The sequence below is a fragment of the Solanum tuberosum genome, unplaced genomic scaffold (assembly GCF_000226075.1).
Source record: "Solanum tuberosum cultivar DM 1-3 516 R44 unplaced genomic scaffold, SolTub_3.0 scf00322, whole genome shotgun sequence".
NCBI lineage: Eukaryota > Viridiplantae > Streptophyta > Magnoliopsida > Solanales > Solanaceae > Solanum > Solanum tuberosum.
Window position 1 is genome coordinate 9,430 of NW_006239245.1, and position 6,184 is coordinate 15,613.

Sequence of the window (6,184 nt, forward strand, 5' to 3'; positions counted from 1 at the left end):
TCGCTAAATTCTCGTCAAGTTTACATGTGTTTTCAGCATTTTTCTTGATTTTTTATTAAGAATTTCATGTTCCTACAAGAGTTTGAGACTACTTGATATGTCATGTGGCAGATTAGCGTATTGAAGTTCATTCAATCAAGTAGAAAAGTGTTTTTAAGATTGTCGATAATTCAGAGACAAAATTGATAATTAGTTTCATTTCTGGACTATTAGTGGTGTGTCAGTTTTATCTTTGGACGATTGACAGTCTTAAACACATCCTTCTACTGGACTAACTGAACTTAAATATACATCTGATTTTGCAAGTTGGGTGAAATACACCCCCTATATTTTCGTCAAGTTTACGGGTGTTTTCAGCACTTTTCTCGATTTTTTTATCAAGAGCTTGAAACCACTTGATATGTCATGTGGCAGATTAGAGGTGTATTGAAGTTCATTCAGTCAAGTAAAAAGAGTGTTTTTAAGACTGTCAATAATTCAAAGACAAAATTAATAATTAGCACCGTTAGAGTATATCTTGAACTCTTAATAAAATATGTAGTTTTATGTGTATATCCGAGTGGTTGGATTCTTATTAATACTATATATAGTGCGCGCATTGAAGCGAGGTGGGACTGTCCATTATTAATAGCCGTTGTCTACGGTATACTTTTTCTTTTTTTTAATGGTAAATATGAATTGCGAGGTAGTATTTCTTCCGTGACAAATTCAAAATTTTCATTAAGAAATTTGAAAAAAAAAAATAGTACTTAAAATTAAATCTTTGAGCCTTAATTGAATTTTGAAAACCCCATTTAAGTAGCTTATTCTAGATATTCTTACTAAACATCTTAGGATCCACACTACCCCATCTAAAAAAACATTTTTACCCTAAAGTTCACATGAATCCCAAATAATTACTTACTTATTGGGAAATTAATTACCCTATTCTTGTCTTGTTAGTTGGATAAGTAAGAACTATTAAATTTATTATTAATGTTTGAGATATTTTGTTGGATTTTGTATAATATTCTCCTAATAAAGGAAAAATTTCTATAAAAAAAAAACAAAAAAAAAAGTAGCAATTATTTCCTTGTTTAACATAAAGGACAATCATAAATCCTCAAGAATCTTAATGAATATTTTGAATATCTCATCGGAAAGGTTAAATTATTTGAAAAAATATATTTTAATATACTTAATTATATATGTTGTCATTACTTGTCAACATGCATCTTGACAGGCCAAAGAAATCCTTGATTAACAAATAACATGACCATTACCTCAAATCGAACTGAAGAACCGAACTTTTGAAAGAAAAAATATTAACATTTTTAATCTTTTTCATTTAAAAAAAAATATGATTTTCTACTTTCTTTAAGATGATATACATTCATTTCCAAATATGGGCAAAAAAGATCTTTTGTTTTGTTTTTCACCTGGTGTTTGATATTCATAATGAAGCTCGACTAAATTTAAATTCAGGTCAGAATATTTCATATTAAAAGATAAAATACTCTCTAATAAAAATGAGTTCGTATTCAGAAAGACTCGAATCCCAAAAAAATGATCTTTAGTTGTTTCTACAAAGCCATTATTAAGAAGTAGAATTATAACTTACATATAAAGGACATACAAGTAAGACCAAACGCAGTAAATGATAAAGCAGGAAACAAGGTAGACTTAAATTAGAATGACAGCTAAACACGCGTTGATAATTCAATGCAGTCAAATGTTGTGTCATTTGCTTTTTTAGAGTTTTTATTAAAAAAAAAAATTATGCCTCTCTACTCAAATCATTTAATATAATGTCTTTTTTGTTTCTATCCGATATTCGATATTTATATTGAAGTTTGATTAATTTGAATTCACCCTATATAAGACTATATTCAGAGGGAATTAAAGAGATTTCTATCAAATATATTTTCATACTCAAAACTCGAATCTAGAAAAAACATTTTAATCTACTATACCATATTCATGGATGGTCATTTAATACAATGCTGGTAATGTCTAAACATGTTTCTTAGCAAGTAGTAATAATATCTTTGAGATGTTTGCACATTTACATAGGCAAAAAGGAAAGAGAGGAGGAGAGGGAGTATGAGAAGTGTATTTTTATACTCTTTTTTTCTCAAATTATTTGTGTAATTTTTAAAAATAGGTTTCTTAAAATAGTTGTTATGTTAGAAATTTAACATAAAATTAATGATTATTTTTTAAAGATTACAATTCTCAATTATAGGAGATGCATATAATAAAATAAGTATTCAATGAAAAAAATTATACCTTAATATAAATAAGGATAAAATGTTAAAACTTTCTTCTAATTAATATTTTCTTTAAGGGAGGGATAAAAGAAAAGACACAATAGATAATCTAACGAAGCCATATTATAAGTCCTCAATGCACACTCCATTTTCTATCTCTAATATATGGTAGTGTTTTATAAGGTTAAACTTATTTTGCTTTTATAAGGTTAAACACTCCTTCAGGTTGTTTAACTTGAGACAGACTTGATAGAATCACCTACGTGAGTGTAAAAATATGGTCATCCTTTATGAAAAATTTGGATCGTCTTTCTAAGTACTCATGAGATCCAAGTTGTGCATATGACTATAAAACACTTTGTTAGTATCACAAAATTTCATAAAATCAAGAATATAATCTGTGTTGTGTCTCAACTTATGTTTTATTCCGTTCAAGAATACTTCACTTTGGGGATGTTTGTTATTGTCTCATTTCATTGCGTGTTAATTCAGATCGAAAGATATTGACACTTTTTTAGGATAAAAAAAGTAACATATATTGGGTCCATGCTGACATGAACTTGTATATAAATTACTATTCATCAATTTCTTTTAAGGGGAACTTACATAAATGTCACTAGTTTAGAAACAGTTTGCAATATTACGTATCTTACTAAATTTTATTGTGTCAAGAAAATGTATCTCAGGATATATACATGCATAGGGTCAAAATTAGGTGTAATTTGTTCTAAATACATCGTATCCAAGTAGATTCATATGTATTTGGGATACATACAAATCTCACTCACCACTCTCCCATCTCTCTCACCACTCTCCTTTGTATTTGGTATCCCAGAAACATGCGAATCACACAAGATAAATATAGATACATATGTATCTAGTATGTATCTACTTATGTGATTCGCATGTACTTAGGATACATAATGAATATTGCTCGCTTCTCTCCCTATTTTAGTGTATCTAATAGTAGAAATACATGTATCTAAGTATATCTTCCTCAATATATGATAGAAAATCCTTAATTAGTGATAATATACGTAATATATATGTATGTAGTCTAATTACGTAGTTTTTCTATCTTTTAATGGATATTTCTTCGTATGAATATTCCTCCTCTTGCAAGAATTATACCTAAGGATTAGTATTTATATCAAAGCAACGAAATAGTAGCGGTGCTCTTTTGCCGGCAACACAAATATATTTTATAATTAAAAAAAGGAAACAAAATCTATTTTATAAACAATAAGCAGGTTAGACCAAAATCTTAATTTTTATTGGTGGAGAAATCAATGGATTGATATATAATCTATTTAAACAAGGACATTAGAATTAAACTCAATTTGTAACACAAAAGACATGGAAGACACACACACACACACACATATATGTGTGTGTGTGTTCAATTTTGAGAATTAGAATGTTAACCACATTCCTTATAATTGTAATTTGTAATCTTGGGGTTTAATTGTTTAGCAACAAGAGATTTTCCAAGTGCTAAATTATTGGGCTATATATGCAATGGTGGTATATATGACAAAAATGGCCCATTTGCAGAAAGTTTATATTATGTTCTTGTAACATTAAAGAATGAGACACCAAATCAAGGTTATGATTACTATGTAACAATGGCCATGCTACTTGCAGCTCAAATATAGCATCTTCAGATAATTGTGCTATTTGTGTAAGTCTTGCTAGAGCATACTTGATGACTACTTGTGATGGAAGGATTGGAGGTCAAGTCAAATTAGCTGGTTGCTCTATGAGGTACGAACAATACTCGTTCAATCAAATCTTACTGTTACACGATCCACTCAGATTCAATTCTTTGTTGCTCAATAATCCTAGCTTTGTCTCTTTTCATGCATCACTCTTCTATTATGGATGTTGTTTTATTGTTGTAATGGTGTTGTTGAGTTCAATTTCATGGTTGATATTTGATTTCCTTAATGTGATTTTGTAATGTTTATTAAGTTGCAAAATATGTGTCATAGCTTGGGTTATGATAGATATTATGCCTATAACGGAGGATGGGCCAATGAGGGCGAGTCACAGAGAAGAATATAACAAGCTTCTAAAGAAAGGGTGAACATGATATCTTAGACGAATCTCACATCAGAATATAAGAAGAAAGTAAAATGTTTTATAACGCATAACACAAGTTCACATGATACATGCGCTTTTAAGCCTGATAATAGCGTACCCCAAAGAACAAATATGTGAAGTCTATTGCACCAAAATGAACAATACGTGTATGAGCTTGGGTCAAAACAAAAACTCCCAAAACATTTCACATATCATACTATGAAATTCATATTTGTGATTATATGTACATGCTATAGCTTTCATAAAGTTCACAAACATGTACTATCTGCAAATAGAAAGTTTACTACTTCCGTTATTTCAATTTGTTTGCCCTATTTTGACCTGATACATAATTTAGAAAGGTAGAGAAGATTTTTGAATCTCATGGTTTTAAACATGTCATTTGAAAAGTTAAAATTTAAAGAGCAGCTAAAAAAGAAGAATGAAATAGACATTTATTTTCAAACAGATTCAAAAGGAAAGTAAGAAAAAAAAATTGAAATTGAGAAAGTAAATAACATTAATAGTACTTATTTCATGCAAAAGCTTAATTAAAGACAATTAAAATTTGAAGACCACCAGAAAATAGGGCAATCCATGCAAAAACTTGATTTATGAAACCGCCCGGCTACTAATTGTTGGGAAAATGATGAAATATCCTCAAGGACAGTGTCTGACACGCCTTAAGCTTTGGTAAATTCCATAAAAAATTTCACGATAAAGATATTTTCTGTAAGATTTCGAACAGTAAATAACCACCAACCTAATCATAGTAGTTGGTTTGTGAAGATTTTTGTACAATTAATATTACCCAAACCCATAGTAGATAAGCCAAAAACACACTAAAGGACCACAAAACACTATGAATCATTAGATGTTGATTCAATTACCATTGTACAAGTTACACTCGAATATGCTCAAAGTTCCTAAAAAAAAGATTCGTACATTCGCATAATCCCATAAATTTATGCCACTTTTTTCCTTCCATATGAGCCAATTCTTCATCTTTCTACCTAAGGGGGTGGACATGACGCCCATGGCCATGATGGTGAGTGGGCTGACGAGGGTGGGTCACTGAGAAGGATTGACGTATAACAATTCACTATTACTAGGAAATATGGAATTAACTGTAAAATTTGTTGGTAATTTCTAGCTAATCTGTTGTTTAATAGCATCCAGATAATTGAATTGTCTTATAATCCATAGCAAAATAGGATTAACATAAATTTTTTGTTGCTTAACTATAATTTTTTTTTATCTATCACTAATTTCTTATTTTTCAGTAGTTCACTATAAAAGTCAAAAGTCGCAAATAGTCAATTTTCACTCATTGTAGTTAAAAATTAACTGTTTGGACATACAAATTTTTTTATTTTGTGTGTGTTTTTCAACTTTTTTTTTTCTTTAAGTAATTGTTTGATCATATATTGCAATCAATTTTCTTCTAAATTTGTTCCCTCACAAGGCTTTAGCATTTGCCAAACGAAATGTATGCTCAAACATAACTTTGGGTCTGTTTGGAAAGTCACTTGGTAATTGGAATTGGTGTAATTACTAGGGTAGTAATTACCAGCCTAGTAATTACACTGTCTAGTAATTACACTGATCTGTTTGGTTGCCACAGTGTAATTACACTGTAATTACATTTGTCATGTTTGGATGCCATAGTGTAATTACACATGTTTTGTTTGGATGCATAATTGCAATCATAAAATTATAATAAATTTTAAAAATAAAAAAAATTATTTAAAATTTATACTAAACAAATAAGAAACTTTATAAATGACATTAAATTAAATATTTAAGATATATATTCTTTTTTGAAAATATATTAATTAATAAACATATTTTCT